At 34.3% G+C, this 19,305-nt stretch overlaps 2 long non-coding RNA genes across 2 annotated transcripts in view; one reads left to right on the forward strand and one right to left on the reverse strand.

The window, feature by feature from the left end:
• LOC123689504 overlaps positions 1-19,305 on the reverse strand; it is a 257,049-nt gene that overhangs the window by 106,868 nt on the left and 130,876 nt on the right. The window lies entirely within an intron of this gene.
• Positions 16,560-18,289, forward strand: LOC123689505. The gene is made up of 2 exons (XR_006750465.1): positions 16,560-16,858; positions 17,262-18,289. It is a non-coding gene; the product is annotated as an uncharacterized LOC123689505 (long non-coding RNA).

The raw sequence follows: 19,305 nt of genomic DNA on the forward strand, positions 1-19,305 counted from the left end.
TACAAGATATATATGATATATATGCTTGAGATTTTTTAAAGTTGCGCTATAGTAATTATTCTCTATACAAATAACAATGAAATCTAGGATGCAAACACACTTGACAAACTGTTACAAAATTTCTTGTTAGGCAAATGAATCTACATATCTTCCATTGATCACACACACTAGGGACTCAACAGAAGGGGTTCATCAAACAGAAACCACTTGTAAACTGCAATGACACATGTTATATTTCGACCGTTTAAGTCATGGGGTCGAGTTGCGCTGTTTCTATTTAGAGTACTTAAATTGTTATTAAACCGCAGAGAACGAGAACGCCATTACGTATTGTAATCAATGAACAAAACCTACTCAAACTAGAGAATTAAATGTGAAATGAAAACATAACTCATTCCCAATCGTTGCCGTCGACATCACTCGACACGCAAACTTTTCAGGACGCACGCAAAACGAACATTTTCCGAACGGAACGCCCTCTCAACGCAAAACTCTATAAAAACGTCGAAAAAAATAACAGTAACATGGCGTATAATGACAGCTGGTCCACTTGAGAACAAAAGGGGCGAGCCGAGGCCCGCGGAGAAAAAAATACAAGAGTGGAAACAACTACGCGTATGCACGGCCGCGGACCGGCGACTCGCTGTTAATAAATTTGCAATGTTTGATACCATAGTCCGCTTGCTGGTGGGCCCGGGTACCCCCCGCCCGCCTCGACCTGAAATTAGGTAGCGCTGAGAAAACTCGTTACGAATATTGCTATATACGTCTCGGGGAGAATAGCGCCGCATTCGAGTTTAAAATGCGAATAATAATCGTGCTATTCATAAAAATCCCGTGCGCGGAATGCAAGGAGAGGCCGTATTTTACACGTTATAATTTTTCCCGAAAGCGGGCCCGCGACTATAGGCAGTTGTTTTGTGCGAGTAGGCTCGGTTCAAATGCCGTGCACGGACCATTAGTTGATGAGCGCACGTATGCACACGCCCTACGCCGCTCGCAACAACCCGACGATCCAGCCTGGCCCGGGAAAACTAACTATTTCAGACGGAAATTAAAAATGTTTTGCAGCTAACTGTTAACTAAAAGTAGTATTTTTTATGCACAATAACTTTTGATGGAGCATTTTGACCAAGCTTTAATACGTAAGAGCCATTCGACGTGATGTTGCATGTTTGCCCGATTAAAACATGTAAATGTAATGTTTCTCATGAAAGCATCTAAAAATTAACGATGACGTTTCAATTGAGCATTTTTACAATTGAGATTCAGGACAATGATCTTATATTTTACTAATATTTCCACAACATGAAAGCTGTTTGTTTATGTACATTACTTTTACGTAGGTAAAGTATTCTAGTAAAATATATGAACACAAACATTGCCTATACATTTGTCACCGATTAGTGATTGAAATACATCTCCGAATCAATATCTAAACATACCTAAACGATACTGGACGTTTTATATGAATTAATTCTACGGCTGACGGGCTTCGAAAGCGTTTTACTCACGGGCCAGATGGCACACAGATAGATCAATTTAATGATTGAAAAAAAAACTCACTGTTTGATGTCATTTTATCTGATACAAATGATCTTTGCCATCCTTTGACCACTTCAAAACTACTTTGAGTGATATTCGTTTTCTTAAAAACCTCGCAGTATTGTGTCCCTATTTAAAAAATAGAGTATATAAAAACAAATATGTCATAGATAGAAAAAGTAAATATTTGAAAACTATATAGAGATTCTGGGAATGCTCATTTAGATAAAAAAAAATTCAACTTAGTTTTTTAGCTAGTTAAAGACTAAGGACATTATAACTCACTAAAATTACAGGTGTCGACAATAATTTTATTAGATTACTGATTCTCTAAAATCTACAGATATTAAATACGTGGTATTCTATTTCTCGTCAAAGGAATCATTTCCAATTAATAGCATTAAACACTTCGCAAAACACTATTTCTGGCATCTTGAGACTCAGCTCAAAATCAAAACAAAAATTCATGTTGCGACAAAAATATATAAATTAAAACAAACAGAAATTGAGAAACAACTAGTGCTTTAAATTATCTTATACGTTAATTGATAGTTTGTGTAAAAGTTATCGCTAGTCCCACACTAGAGAGTTCCTTTGTTTACAATTATTCCGTTGTTTATATTTTTTTAAAGTAGTTTTACTGTTACAACTAATAAACACAAGACATATAAGACATTATGTATGCGTAAATGTATGGGTATAGGTGGGTGAATAGGTATGTGCGTATGTATTTGAGAGTTAAGAGTTGTCATATGTGTGCGCTGTATCCGTTAGGTTTTGGAACTATGGACATAATTACATATAAGGAAATCTATAACTGTGAATATTAGATTAGTGAACTATGCGTATAAAATCACGCACGCATTTCTATATTTAAGGTAGAAGGTTTTATAAGATTTGATTAATAATAAGCTTTAATACCAATCTGTTAATGACGAATATTGTTCAAACCGCTTTTCTAGTTTGACGAGTATGATTTAATTCACTGCAAGGTTTTTCTGTAAGGATTTTGATGGAGGGTAGATAATGTCATCGGGAGCGACGTGGTTAATAAGGTTTATCTTGTTCCCACTGTCATGTCTAAATGTTAGCCAAAGTACAAAGAAATGTAGTTTGCTCGATTTGATATTTGTAAGTTTGTTCTGGGCAGGTGTTAAACTTTTAACAGCCTGATTCAAAAATAAGGTCAAAATATCTTGTATAATCAGTTAGACTTGTTTGTATTAACTTGAATACAGTGAATATTTTTTAAACGTAATTGTAAATTTAACAGGTTAACCTTAAAAGTCATTTTCTGTAGTCTATGTTTCTATGCCATATTTTTGTTTATATATATTAATTTGTTTTATTATAAATTTAAAAAATCTTTTTCAAACTTTTTATTATATATTTATTTTTCAGTCAATTTCAAACGTTACTTCATTTACTTTGTTTTTTACATAATTATATACAACGATTAAGCACACAGATCTATTAAAAATATAAACTCAAAGACAAACTCATTTGCACAAATTCAATCAATCTCAAATCACTTGTGATGTAAGAATGATTTGGTCGAGTAATCATTTCTGAGCCCCTACAGGACCCCAAGATCAGATATCACTACGACGTGCCCTGAATTAATCCTTACATATGACATCACAATACACTCACATATATGCTCTTTAATATAGTATTGAGGGGTCCCTTAGACCTTGAGATGTTCTTATTAAGTTATAGAACTTTTAAGAACTGATTCTCATTTGTTCTATTTCGTTTGGTTGAATATATTTACCATAATTGCAAAAAATGCTTAATGATATTATAACTATCCATTACTCGAACTGATAAAGGACTATTATGATATAGATAAAATTATTTGATTGACATTTTATTTTGATTTTTTTCTTATACATTGTATTTGAATAATGTTGTATTTTGGTAATATTATTGTGTTTTTTTAATCTACAATAAAATTATTGATAAAGTTTACAGTGAGATCATATTTTTTTAATAGAACAGGGGGCAAACGGGCAGGAGGCTCACCTGATGTTAAGTGATACCGCCGCCCATGGACACTCTGGTCTCGCGAGTGCGTTGCGGCCTTTTAAGAATTTTTTTAAGACATAAGGTCTAGAGAGAATTTAATATTAATCACAAAATACTACTTAATAATTAAATTCGTTTTCTAAATGAGAATCGTGCATTGAAATGTTTCATAGGTACAATAAAGCTCCGAGCGATTGAGGGCACCGATGAGAGTCGCTGAGACACGATAATATCGACTGGCCATGCCCCTATCGCCCCCATCGGCATCCCAACAATAATCACTCTACAAATCGTAACGGAAATTGAAAGAAAAAACTTCCCGAACCGATCTTATCGCTCCTAAACGCTCTCGTAAAATATTAATAAAATAACTTTTTTCACCCAAACCCACATTAACTTTCGATCCCATAGGAATTTATTGACAATTACGCGTCAATAAGTGGCAATAAAAGCACAAAGCGACAATGTCCACAGATTTGAATGTCAATTGTACACAATTGTGTAATGCTGTTTTCGTGGAGGCTCATTTTGATTGTGGTAACACAATTATAGTTCAACTTCGCTCATACATTTCTTTGTTGTATATATTATTATGATAAACATGACATCCATCATTATTTTATTGAACACCCGTTTGTGGTTGGAAAACGATATTCTTAAAATTGCATTGATGTTCAGAGTAATAATCTAATGTAGCAAATGCTAATAGGATTTAAAAACATCTATTAATTATTGTTCAGTATGCCCAAAGGTTATATTAATTATTCAGTATATTATGTATGTTATATTACACTTAAAATTGCTTAGATTATGTGTTAATATTATTGACCTAAGATTATCATTCAAGCATTCAATACGTTTCCTGTAGAATCTGTATACACCGTAAATTAAATAACTGCGTATCGTGTTCACACAAAACACTAATAAGACGCCCGTTCAACCTTATCTGCGATCGAGGAAGTCTAAAAAACGAGGATTTCGAGGGGGGAAGACGAAGAACAAGAGCCGTCACTGAAATAGAGATAGATGAACAGTGGGAAATGAAATTCTTTGTGGCATCGCGGTCCCGCAAAAAATGCACAGATTAGATTTTCCCCTCGCCAAGGGCCGAGGGTAGGCAATGATTTTTTACAACGCTATAGTTATATGAGCCAGATTTGGTGCTGTCCTCTGTTTGGGAATTTTAATTTCCTTGATTTCGGCTACTCCCGTATAATGAGATGCGATTGCTTTTATATCGCGTTAATGTGTTTGGCAAATTAGGTAGGTTTTTTAATTAGTTTTGCTCAGTTTGTATTTATATCAGGTCTTCGCTTGCAGAAAAGCCTGTTTGGGTTATGTAAGTTGCTGTGCCTTCTCTGCTAGGTATTTTTGAATATTTAACGGTTATGGGCACAATTTTTTTTAAATTAATTTTCATATTTCTAAACAAAAATTTATTTATCCATCTGCTTAATATATTGTTGTCAACATTCAAATTTCTATTGATTACCTCATTCTTGAAATATACATTGCTAAAAAAGGCGCAAGGCATACTTGAAATATACATAGTTTTGAATACTACAGTGAGGAGTGGTTAACATACAGGTTTGATCATAGACAAAGCAGTAATTGTCTCACGTTTGTACGAATAGAAAGATGCGTTAAAAATTTTAATCACTGTAACAGATATATAAATCTGGAAACACTTTGTTTGGCTATTACGGTTTTTTACACAGATATATAAATTTTAAGGAACCCTTAAAGTGCGAGTATTAATGTAGGAAATTTATTACAACATACATCGAATAGCTGTCCCCATTTAACTGATACTAGGGTAGGAATTACTCCACATGATAGGTGCTCTAGTTGCGGATTAGCCACCCTCCGTAAAAAACAAGGGCACTGCGGTCTCAGTCGAGATTTGGCCTCTCAAGACATCTGTTCAATTTGTTACACTATATATCTGTAGCTAGAATTTTTTATGGCACCTACAATATTAATTAGTTATTCTTTGGATTTAAAAGAACTTTATTATTAATTATCCAACCATTTCGACAATTCTAACGAGAAAAGTTTTAGAACAGTATGTGTTTTGTATTTGTTACATTATATACGATATATAAAAATTTTAAAATCGATTTGGGAAGGGCCTTAGATATATTACTTTCAGAAAGTAAAAAACAGCATCACAATCACACAGTTTGATCACATTTTGCGATTATGAATTAGATCACTTTTGCTCTAAGCTAAACCGTATATATTTGAGATAGAATAAATAATTGAAATTGTGATAAAAAGTAAAATAAAGTACGTTTACAAACAAATCGTCGGTCACTTATATAGGTGCGGCTTCAATCGATATAATCCAGCTCTCGGTGTGTCATTTGGGGAGCAGTGCCGCTGGAATCCTGTCAAGTGTCCGCAATTTGTTTGCCCACTTCAAAGCACGCTCCGATGAATTAGGTTTCAATGTATTGGGATTTCAAGTTGCACAGTAAGGAACACAAACGACACTGAGCTAAATCCAACTTTAAGCTAATTACAACCGGCGCGGAGCTTTTTAAATTTCATTTTTCGACGTCTATTGATCAAATTTCGGTACGGCTATTATGAAAGGAATGACATTAAAAAAAAAGGTACAAAAATTTTCGAGTGCAGAATGAGGTTTTAATTTGAGCGTGGTCATTACGGATACTTTTTAAATGTTTTCATTTATTTAATACATCTCTTACTAAACGTCAAGCAAAATCATCCTCGAAAATGCTGATGACTTGTCTTTTATTTCGAATTTCAGTAATTATTTTAATTCAGACTTGAAAGGATTTAAGCATTATGCAAATAAGTGGGGTTTATTTCTTTTATTTGATTTCAGGTTTCAATCTTTTAAATGATATTTAAACTAACGAGGTCACCAAAAAAGTATCCGCTAAGTTCAAACGGATTCCATTTCAGTGGAAAAAGAAAAAGTAACGTTTGGACTTAGGCGCGGCTGTATTTAGACTATAAATTACCTCATTAAGCGTAGACAAGTTGTCTGCGAATGGGAGGAAATGGGGAAAAAGGGCCGTTTCCCGAAACTAATTGCCAAACACGATAATTAAAAAACAGATCTCTTGCTCGAGGACGGGGAAAATAAAGAAAATGCAAAGTATTTACGCTTCATTTCCATAATAAAACCTTCGTTTTTCACGACGCCCCAAAATAACTATTGTTCCGTGAGTATTCGGATTTTGGACTTCCGTTCAGGTGTTTTATTTTCATTTTCTCCTGACGTCAGGGTTTTAATAAGTTATGCGGGATAGTGACGCGCTAATACCCAACACCTATTGTTCGCCATTATATTAACTAGCCGTTCATATCGTCATATATCCATAGTACGCAGCGATTTGTATTTTAACATATAATTATTTGATATGACAGCATTCTTTAAACATATTATTTGCTTATAAATAATTCAGCAAAAAGTATAGATATATAGATATTATTTTTTCTACTAAGGGTCTGTTTTACAATGTCCGGATAAGTTCCAAATAAGCTATTTATTACTTATCGGTAGGATAAACACTATTTTTGCGTTTCACGACTGTCAGATAGCGCTATTCGTCATCAAACGCGAAGTATCTTATATATGGAACTTTTATCTTTCGAATAATTTATGTGTTGCATAGCTATTTATTAATTTATCCATACATTGTGAAACAGGCCCTAAGTCTAAAACGTCTTTACACAATATATCTGACATTTGTACTCCAAGCATATTGTCACGAATTGGTTGTAGCTAGTATAAATTCTACTTAATATGTGATAAGTTTACTTCTAAACCTAATTAACATGAATTTTGATAAAGAAATAAACGCATATACAAGTAAAATTCAGATCGTCAGTATCGTGATGCACCAGCTAACGAATAATAACACGAACGCTAAAAAGACAATTCGAATCTTGAAATTGAATCAGCCACTAAACGCGGGTTATTAAAAGTCAAACCCCAACAAGGGGTGATAAAGTAAATAAATAAGTAGAGTATGGGAGCGTAATAACAGACGGCAAACAGCATCAGAAGCCGTGAGATAAAATCGTATTGCGTTGTCAAAAATAAATGAATCCCGGGATTAGTCGGGGACACGGGCCGCGCAATATTGTCGTTTGCGCCCAACGTGGGGCATAATAAGCCGCTCAAGCCCCGGCCTCCGATGTGGAAATTGTCATTTATTTCTAGTACTTTTTAGTACTGACCTAATTTTGTATTTATAAGTGCATACGCGATTGTTTTTTGTACCGCTTCGCACCAGAGTTGCAATTAATAGTTAAGTGTTGTTCGCTAATAATACAATTTAAACAAATGGATAACAGTTCTATTGTGAACGCTATATTTTATGAAACTGAGGCTACAACAGCGGTCATTAAATTATGTTTACAGCTTTAAGTGTTGCTAGATTTCCGTCATGTACCTAATTTCATATGTACCAAACCTCACTGTCATATTTTTTTTTAAATAATGAAATTACCAACTCTTGAAGTCTATTTTGATGAACTCGTCTATTTAGTCTTGCTACTTCTAATTTGTACCCATCTTAAATATATAAAGAAATTGTATCTGCTTGTATAGAATTTTGTCAGCATCACCTTACACTCAAAGAAGTTCAGAAAGACTACACTATTTGAAAACGCTTTACCTAAGAAATAATTCCTCTAGAGGACCAGTAATCGCAGCTTTACAGATTATCGTACTAGATTCCTTTGGCTGTCAATATCGCAGTGAGCGGGTGAGATAAACCACTCCGCCCGATTTCGCCACAAAGAGATGGCTCAGCTCACTATCTGAGTTTTATTCCGATCGAATTTACCGCCATGAACGTACGAGTGCCGACACCTGCACTCATCTTATTACGCTTCAGAATAACGACCTATAATTTATAAGCGAGACATCTGATCTATTTGATATAAACTACAAATTAATCAAAGGTATTTTTAGAACTGATAAATTCCAAATGAAACAGAAAGGGAAACGGAAATAAAAAATTGAAAAGATAGCAATTTATCAATGACGTGTCAAGTCGATGGGCCGCGGGCGTCATTTTTATCGTATTTGCGTATAAATAGTGAGGAGACGAGCGGAGTCGCCGCTAATGATACGGAAAATGACATCTTATTTGGGTGTAAATCGAAGAAAAAATCGCTCATCTCACGCCCGCCACCATGAATATTTTATAGGCATGTCAACAGCGAAATGACAGGTTTTATCGTTTGTAAATTTGGTGAAAATTGTACGAAATGACACGATGATATTTTTTTTAGTGAGAGCATCCTTCCGCCAATCAGCCATACTCATTGTTGGCACAATCAGACTTTCCCCGGAGACGTTTGGTGTAATTTTTGATATTTATTTAACGACATTTTTTCATATTTCAACTGTTCAGGACTTCTTTATATTAATATGCTTTTCTGTGTTGGACATTAACCTCTACTATATAAAAAAGGTAAATTTAAATAAAACATTTATATAGGTAAAAAATATTTGTAAGGGCGTGGGACATTTTTCGTGAATTTGTTTTTTTTAAAACATGTTAATTATTATATAGTTTATCTTATACATAAATTCATGTATGTTTTTATCTAATTGTAAGTTGTAAGTGTTAAATTAAAGAAAGTAAACATAATTTAACGGAAAAGCATAATCTCCAACCAAATTAATTATAACCTAAAAATCACCTACTCGATATTAAATTGATGACAATAAACAGGGTTGAGAACAATAAATAATAGGTACAAAGATCAAAGCCAGCAAAGGCTGTATAGTAAATTGGCAGAATATAGAAAATCTTTAATCTCTATAATTGGTTATTAACGCAACGACTTGCTTACATGTGTATTGGCGTGAATTAATGAGAAATCTTGTAGCTTTGAACGTACGAACATTCCTCTTCAATTTACATTATAGAACACGTATTTCATAATATTGGATTTACGTTTTTATTTAACACATGCTTTAGAAATTACACTTATTAGTGATATTTAGATAAATCTAGAATTTGATCTTTAAAAACTTTATAATGTGTATATAATTAGTTACAGACTCAGCAGTCTAAAAACCTTTTTAAGAGTATACTATTTTTGCTAAACTTAATTTAATGTTTGGAGTTACCTCTACATATTTGCAAAGATTAGATATATGTAGAGGAGACGGGTTTCAAATGTGTTATTTTAAATTGACTATCACATACGAATACTACATTTATCACTATCGTGATAAAATTTACAAAAAAAGATATGTACCGTGATCCTTATAAGTCGGTACATATTCGGTGAATTTGTTCCAACAGTGGGGGAGTACCTGCCGTAAAGATAAGCCTCAGTCGTAATATTCCCCTATAAAATAACTTCTTACTGCCTCCGGTGCTATGACGACGGGCCCTCGTACTTCACGTTATTGGTTCTCTTATGTACAGGCTTATGTCACAAACGTCTGTCAGATTTATTTAGTACATAGATCTTTTTTCTTAACTTTGTACAATAGAATTGCTGACCAGTATTTGCAGTTATGTTGTAGGTAAATATTACAGAGATATATCCACATATATCTGTAATATGTTTTTTAGGACATACAAATTTTATTAAACACTTTACGGTCTATCTTCTAGAAGCAATGACCAGATCATCCAGAAAAAACTGGTAGTAATAATGATGGGCCAGTAAAAATGATGTACCTATTAGTAATTATTATACATCATTATTACTGGTCCTTGTATTAAGTTTAAAATGTATGATATATAGCATTAAGTAAGATAGATATGTATAGCGATAATATAGCATTCTGATAATAAACGTTGAGTCTATTTGTTACAAATCTTTCCTTTTTATAACCTTTAATCTTAGTGGAAATAGGCGGGTTACATGGCACGATGAATAAGAGAGTAATAAACTGGTGCCCAAGATACAATAAACGAAAAAGAGGAAGAAAATTTAGAAGGTTGATAGACCAAATTAAGGGAACAGCAGAGACAGGCACAGTGTAGACAGGAATTGCGGGATTTGGAGGAAGCCTTTTCCAAAAAAGACATATACATGTGTTTAATTGTAAAAATATTTGAAAGAAAAGGCTATTATTATTATTATTTACTCGTTATAATATTACTATAGACGACAGTATTAAGATACGTTCTAAGTGTTAGGTAACGAAGCTATCGATCATTTGAGGAAGTAAAAGCTCTCGAATTAATTAAGGAAGTCATTATGCGTCGATAACATTATCCGCACGCATGTCGGGAAATTGTCGACACAAAGAGATTTCCTGCGTTTTCCTCGATTTAAAGCAATTCATGGATTCTGATTAAGCCCCCGCTGCTATTCCGAGATTATTCCCCTTTCAGTGCAAAGAATGGTTTATTTCAAACACCGAGAAACTGAATTGTGTTTCCTTGTGCCTATTGATTTTATGAGGAAAATGTTATACGCAAATTTTTGTTCCAAGTATTCCTGTGATACAACTAATTAAATTAAAACTAAATCAATCTGATTTAAGAAAGATCTCTTGTTGTCTCGTAACTAAATTTTAAATGAAAGATACGAGTTTACGTAAAACTAGGTAAGACTAAGATTTCAGGTAGGTAAAATAAATACAACCAATAGGAAAATCAATATCTTTTCTATATTTAATTTATATAATATAGTTTTTTTTTAATATTATGAAGTCTCAGTCCTTGAGGCGTAAGTAAGTTATCTCTTACGACTTAATACGCAATAACCGTCTTCCGAAACAGTATTTTTCCATGATATTATATAGATTAAAAGCCACAGAACAGTTCATTAGATATCTCAACTATCGCTTCCTCGAACTAACACAAACTTTAGATTGCCGTAATAATTATTTATTCCGCTCACAGCCAACTGAGGAACTATTCATTGAAGAAACGCTATTTCTCACTGGCCAGATAAGACGCTGATTCCCCCCATTTTAGCTCCGGACTTTAATTATAGCCCTCGTTTTGTGTAAAATAGTTGGTCGAGTAATTTAATCCGGTATCAGTATGCGGGACGCGCGCGCCTTGCCATGGAAACCGATTGAGGTTTGGGGAGGTCAAATCTATATATACCCTATATATTTGTTTAAGTTACATAAACCGGCGTGGCAAGGAAGTATTGGAATAAAATACCCGTGACCCATTTCCAAGATTTTATAATTAGGTACACATTTCAATACAATAATATATAATCAAGACAAAACGTATCAAATTATTTACCTTTTTTATAGAACAGGGGGCAACCGGGCAGGAGGCTCATCTGATGTTAACCGATACCTCCGCCCATGGACAGTCGATGCCAGAGGGCTCGCGAGTGCGTTGATGGCCTTTTAAGAATTTGTACGCGCTTGAAGGATCCTAAGTCGAATTGGTTCAGAAATACTTCAGTGGACAGCTGGTTCCTTTAATATACGCTCGCTTATAAGACTTTGAGTTTCGACCTACATATTTTAAGAATAATAACATTAAAACTGTGATTACTCCGCATTACATGTAAACAAAAGAGTCGTCATTATGTGTCTCGACAGCTTAAGTTTGTCACGCTTTACCCCAAATCAAAACTGCAAACATGTTTTGTTTACCTACTCAGCACTCAACCGCCCCTTATTCCTTCAGTCGTTGAACTGCATAACTATACCAAGTTCGGAGCATACAGCGCCGTAAAAAATAAGCGCGCATCAGACTCGAGCATGTAATTCTAGCGTACTCTTCCGGGCCGAACAAAGGAGAGAGGGTAAGAACACGAGTTACTCGACACCCTGTACCTTACGCAGATTTGTTTTCGCCGTCTCAACGACCCGCAGGGGAAAGTAAACTTTCTTACGGAACTATAGAGTAGCGTTCGCATTGTGGCTGAGACACCTCATCAAACATTTCGGAGCTACGGGCTCGCAGGAAATTCGCGATAGTCAAATTGTAGTCTTAGCGAGCGCGCTATTAAATTATTACATTTGCAGCTGTAGGACGAACGTATAAGGCACGATTTCCATTACGATGGGACGCCGAGGGTCCTTGGATATGGCAGTACGATACATGAGCACTGCGAAAGAAAAATGTACCTTTAACGACGTGAGGATTCTGAAGTCGAAATAAGCCGTAACAGGATGTCATTCAGGATAATGCCTCTTTTACTTTTGTATTTTCAACAAATTAAAGTGTAATACTGGGTTCCATTGAGACGAGGATAATTATGACAAATCGTCTCTTGATGTGAATTTATTTTCAGTTTATGTTGAGATATTTTGATCAATTATTCATTGAATGTAAAAGACATTACAAATATATTTGCATGGGTCTCATACATGCAAATATATATATCTTTCTCTTGCTTTGTTATTTTGCAATTAAGTTAAATACTATTGAAAACCAATACTATCTTACAAAAATATTCTAAATTTGAATAAGATTTATATAAATACCAATCATAAAATTTAATTTAATAAATGCTTTTTTACAAAAGATTTTTTTTTAATATCGACCTACAAACTCACAAACATGTTTAGAAGGGTTTAACGTTGATACATGTGTGTTAAAAAAACTCGCATGTGTGCGTAACACATGTATGAGGACCGGAACGTACTTTTAGCCCCTGGGCTGTAGCTACTTGTAGGTAAGTAGCTAGACGCCTTTGTTCTAACAGATGATTGGAGCCGGGCTCGGAAATGCGTATCACCCCACCCCCTCATTGGTTCGTTTCATTTTCTTAGCAGGAGCGAGACAAAACACTCAACTGTTTAGTTAAGGATAGAATCTGTGTAAAACATTAGGTAGGTGTCACAAGTTCGTGTTTTGTTCGATGTTTGCAATGTTCACAGATAAACTATTTTGAGAGTTGGCGGGAGTTCGCGAATTGTTTCGGAGCAAGTTTGCGCGACGTTTCGATTTTATTAATGGCTCTTGATGTTATTTTGAAAATGAAATGCGGATAATATTCACAGTGTAGCACATTTATTTTTAATAATTTAGGTATAAAGTACTCTGTATGGAATTCTGTGGTTCCTTCTGTAGCATTACATGCTCAGGGAGCGCTTTAGGACGAATCCTAGGAGTAGAAGACGGGAAGAAAATAGGAGAAGATATACCCATCCCCAACCTCCTATGTAGTGTATACTGCACCGGAGGTTTTTGAGTGTAACCTGCCTTTGAGGAACTGCTCGAAGTGGTTTTAGTGGATATTGCTCACGCCGTCTCTTAGCAGAGATTTTGGGTCGAGTCCCATATACCCCTATGTATATCATATGTATTGTGTTCTTCGAGCTATTATGGACGGCGCTGATGATTATCAACAGCCTTGATCATTAGTTACAGCGTCAACGTCAATGATCCTTTGATCTTTACGTGAAATATTCTTCCATCTTTTTTTGTGAGCATTTTTCTCCAATCTAAAATAATTATGCTATAGAATAATGACGCTATGCAAAATAGATTGTACGTGGCAGCGGAGGGCTAATCAGCACTCTGTCACGTCGCCGTCACGCACACTCTGCCACGTGCCTGTGGCCTGCCACAACACTCGTTCCTAATTGATTTTTATTTGCCAAGATGTATGTGGTTGTAGGTGAGTGAAGAACAAAGACATATCTATCGCATAGCTTAATCTATATATCGATATATAAGACTGAGAGAAAACCATCGTAATAACGGGTCGCTACAGAGCTAACGTTTTCTTGAGTGTTTCGTCATTATAGTTCTAAAGTAATCATCTTAGTAGGTACATGAAATGATGAAAAAAGTATATAACTTTACTTTGGAAATAAAAGTAATAACAATCCATCTACCACGCCAGATTTCACGCGGACTATTGATATAAATATTTTCCGATTCTTAAAAGGCCGGCAACGCACTTGCGACATTTATGTATCTACAAGTAATATCTACAAGTTCGATTTAGATAATTCGTAGTTGAATGTATCGATTAAGCAATATTCAAAACACAAATACATAGGATATATACCTATAGAAAAGCACTCAAAACATTAACCTAATACCTAATAGATACAAATAAATAACGGAGTATTAATAAAATCCTCCGTTATTTATTTGTATAGAACATTTTTATTGAACGCACAATTATAAAACAGTTACGCGTTATTAAAAGTCTCAAAGTACAAACAAAGAAAACGAAGTTATCCGAATAAGAATGATTTAATTATAATGTTTCTCATTGCATAACTGGAAGCACGGGATTCATATTTTTACTTCTGAAGGTAACTAATTTAAACTTTCAAGTATTTCTGACACGTTACGAACTCTTCACAAAGCGAAATTAATGTTACGTTACTGATTAAATGGGGTTTCGAAGTGTGACGTAAGTTATAAACAGTTTATTTACAACTTCGTAACAAAAATAAGCGTTATTTTATTACGAGAACAAAATCGCTTACAACTCGAATCGTTCGGAATTTTTTCGGTCTTATATTTATTATTAATTGTTATATAAAGGGAAATGAGTTATTTTTAATTTGTTGTTTATGGAAAAAATACTAATTGTTTTAGTGATGGAATGGTTAGATTTCGTATTTATAATTGTCTTAAGATTCTCTAGGTGGCGCTTGCGGCACGCTAGTATTGCATACATTACGTCAATCTTTAGTTTACAATACATTATGTAGTTTTCAGTTTCAACTAAATACATATATTTTTATGGTAAATAACTGGTGTATTAATTTAAAAGGGACCGACAAAAATGATTTTTTTTTGACATAAGCTTTGAAAGTTCTAAAAGTAATACTACGTGACCTGGACGCGTATGGGAGGTCCCTAGCTGATAATCGATATTTGTGTTCGATTGTGTAAGCACAAAGGTTGTTTTTCGGGTTTTGTTAAAAAACAGGTGTCTAAAATTTCGGTACTGAGGTTACAATAGGGCATGTCTTTGATATGTTTATCAACCCTTTGAATGGGGGCGGTTAACAATAATTTGAGTGGGTTTTTTCGATAACTATCTGGAGGTGAGTGACAGGTGAGATGTCAACCGCGAGTATTGTACGCTTAACCTCGGGAAGTACAATTGATTGGTAACACGATAAGATATTCAAATCTTGGCGTTTGAGGTATGTTTATTTAGTATATTGATCACACGATATATGTTGACTACTACCTTACCTACAGTTTTAACGAAGTAAATGTTTCTTTTACAATTTTTATTTTTCAGTCAAAGTCAAATTATATAAGTAACAAATAAACGTCAAAAAATAAATATACATGAAATGCTTCTTCACTTTGCCGGTTTTCAATCATTTCGTAGAACGGAAGAGAAAAACTGGCAATAAACAATAACATATTCTTAGGCAGTTTTCCTGTTAAATAAATAAACTTGAAACTTTTTTATGAAACATAATTTTGTTGGAAAAGGTTATTCCTAGTAATTAAAGGCCTAGTGGTATTTCTGAGAATTAATTTCTTAACAGTAAGTCAGTTCAATACTGTGAATTACAGCTTCCTAAGATTACTAAGACTAGATTTACCGCACGTTTAACTACTTATATAATATACTGCGTAGGTTGAAAGTATTACAACAGCCAGGTCTCATTTGAAACATCTCATAAAATCTCTACATTTCTTAACTTTACCTAAAATAAACTGCGCTTAGTAAAGCAGGATTGCGATCTCACACTACTTTAGTATTAAAACAAGTAGGGTCTACAAAAGGGATCCTCTAAAAAATGCAGAGGAAAATACATTGCCGAGTTTCTGTTGAAAGTGAGGTAACGCACGGAGCGTTGCAACTAACCAACCGTGCTGCTAAGGAAACGGTCCAGGTTTTATGCTGATGCGGGATAATGGTAGGATTTTCTACTACTAAGACACTACTTATACGTATATCTAAAGTAAATACTCTACATCTTGCTGACTTAATTTTCGTCATTTTGAATATAGAATATAGTATATACATATATGTATCAACCTAGTAGCAGAAAACTGCAAAGTTTTTGCAGCATGAATTTTTATATACAAGACCTGGAGTAAGTAGTAAGATAAGGGCGATTCCGCTATAGACGATTTTTGACATGAATTTCTAAATCACGCTATTTGTTACTTTTTTTTATATCGGTACAAAGAAAAAGGTATAAATTTATTAAAACATTTTTTATTTTTTATTTTACTTCATATTTAAATTTTTGGCGCGCTTGGAAACATTATCATTCGAAGAATTGGCTGAATCTGCAAAATCACAACGTGGCAACACTGGCACGAAAGAGCTATTACCGACAGTTTCAGTTTATGTTCTACCGGCTAAATGTGTAGTGAAAATATTGTTTTATTCTTATGTGCAAAAAAATGTAAGTACTTGTTGTTATTTTTTAAGCATTATTGAATATAAAAAGTCACTGTTAGCTTGTTGCACCCGCGATACAAAAGATATAAAAGTTTGTGTTTTTCACAGAAATGAAATCCTATAGTTTTCAAACTTTGTAAAAGTAAAAAAAAATCAAAGGCAAACGTATTTAAATCGTTTTTAGGAGTAAAATGTTAGTTGAATTGAAATTTACTTAAACTTAAATTGGTTGCACCCGCGATCGTGATGTTAGGATCGCGGGTGCAACTCTTTGACAAATAACCGTATTGCCTGATTTATCACATATTTTATTTTTTTGTTATGCTTTAAATAATAATAATATGGTGTGCATGATTGGTGACAAATATTTAATGTGTGGTTATATTATATTCCGTATTTTTTTACAGATTTGGCACGCAGTCTGTCTAAAAACATCTTCTTTATATTCGTAGCAAAAGAAGAAGTTAAAGAAAAGATGGCCATGTTGGATGCTAAATGAGAAGGACTGAAAAATATACCAGGCATTCAATAAAAACATTTCTTCCAACCTGAAGTTGGGAATGATAGTGTTTCCGTGGCGCGAACTTCACTGTCTCATCTCATATGCAGACTAGTTTTGAAATCTCCGAAAACCACTACTGAAACAAAAAGTGATTGGGATGACGATGACTTGGAACCTCTTACAAATAAAATACAAGAAGGAAATCTCTGTCCTTCAGTATCAGATCAGAGTAAATCTTTTGTCCCACTTAAAACAAAATTGCGCATTTCAGATGTTTTCAGACGACGAATATCCTCTTCAACCCTCAAAAATACTCGCAGAAGCATGCCCTGAAACTGGTTCTGCCTGTGCTGATGTCTTACCAAGAGATATTATAAGGTTTTTACGTGCTCGTGTAATTGCTCTGATAGGTCTGGCAAAAAAAGTACTCAATACCGCTATGTAGGGGTGTGTCAGAGCGATATGGACGAAGATGGAGAGGTTAGAGTACAATTCCTGACGACGGTTGATGGCAAGCATTTCACTGAAATTGTTAATGACATAGCAGACGTACGATTTTAAGATATTATCGCGATGTAGGAAGCGCCAAAGAAAAAGATTGACGGAAAAAATACGTTTGTAGAATTTTCGGCGAATATAGACGTATTTGAAAAGAAATAATTAATATAAGTAACAAAGAAGTGTTCTGATTAGTAATAAACATTGATTGATATCTTATTTTATTCCTGTAAAAGTTTTATTGATGTTTGTATTCACTTAAATTAGACGGGTTGCACCCGCGATAATTTGATGTTGCACCCGCGATTGCTTTAAAAGTGAATAATTCTGTGTTTATTTTTGTTTCCTATAAAAAAATATATTTGTTTACTTGGTTAGTTTAACGCCTTACGAAATACGAAGGCATAACATAATAAAAGTTTCACAATTAACAGACTTTTGTGTTTTTGTTTAATGATCTAGAAAGGCTCGGCCAACTTTGTTGCACCCGCGATAGGACTTTGAACCTCATTCCTGACTATATTAATTATTTCAATAAAATTCTTTTTACGAAATATAAAGTGAACTTGTTGAAACGTAGCACTTACAAGAAGATGTTTATTTAAAATATTTTTGATTTTATTATTATGAAACTTAACATGCGTCAAAATGTTGCACCCGCGATAATGGAATCACCCATAAGTAAGATATATTTGTTCTAATGGCAAGTAACCGCTTAGATAGAATTTTGAATTTATGCTTTTTAAAATTATTATGAACGTTATAAGTTGGCGTTTAAAATTTCAACAACCTTTTTATTAACGATCATAAGTATAATGTATAAAGTATATTTTGATTAAATGGTATAAAATATAATTGAACGTGAATGCTTGGTCTACTGCAAAAAGTTTTGTCTCTTCGGGTAAGAGGGGTAAAATCGCCTGTCACCCATGACCTGTGACAAAGTTTCAGCGTCTGAATAGCTGGTGTCGAGAAGGCGAGCGCCTACCGCCGCATATTTATGAAGCACCTCAAACACTATAAATAGTTGATACGGGCCTTGCCGGGTAATGGAGTCAATACAACAGCCGAGGAACTTCCTAATTTGTGCTCTGTTTTTGTGACACCATTGTTATACCTTCTAGGGCTTCAATAATTTATATACAAGATATATGTTGCTGAGAACGATTAAAAGCGATAAACTCTTATGTGTTATTTAAGTGTTATTTACTGGTTTGTAAAACAGAGAGATGTAAACAAGAGTTACATTAAATTCACATCGTGAGAAAATCTATTTTTTTATAGTACAGGGGGCAAACCGGCAGGAGGCTCACCTGATGTTAAGTGATACCGCCGCCCATGGACACTCTCAATGCCAGAGGGCTCGCGAGTGCGTTGCCGGCTGTTTAAGAATTGGTACGCTCTTTTCTTGAAGGACCCTAAATTGAATTGTATAACCGATACAAAACTGA

This window comes from Pieris rapae, chromosome 10 (assembly GCF_905147795.1).
Source record: "Pieris rapae chromosome 10, ilPieRapa1.1, whole genome shotgun sequence".
NCBI classification, from domain to species: domain Eukaryota; kingdom Metazoa; phylum Arthropoda; class Insecta; order Lepidoptera; family Pieridae; genus Pieris; species Pieris rapae.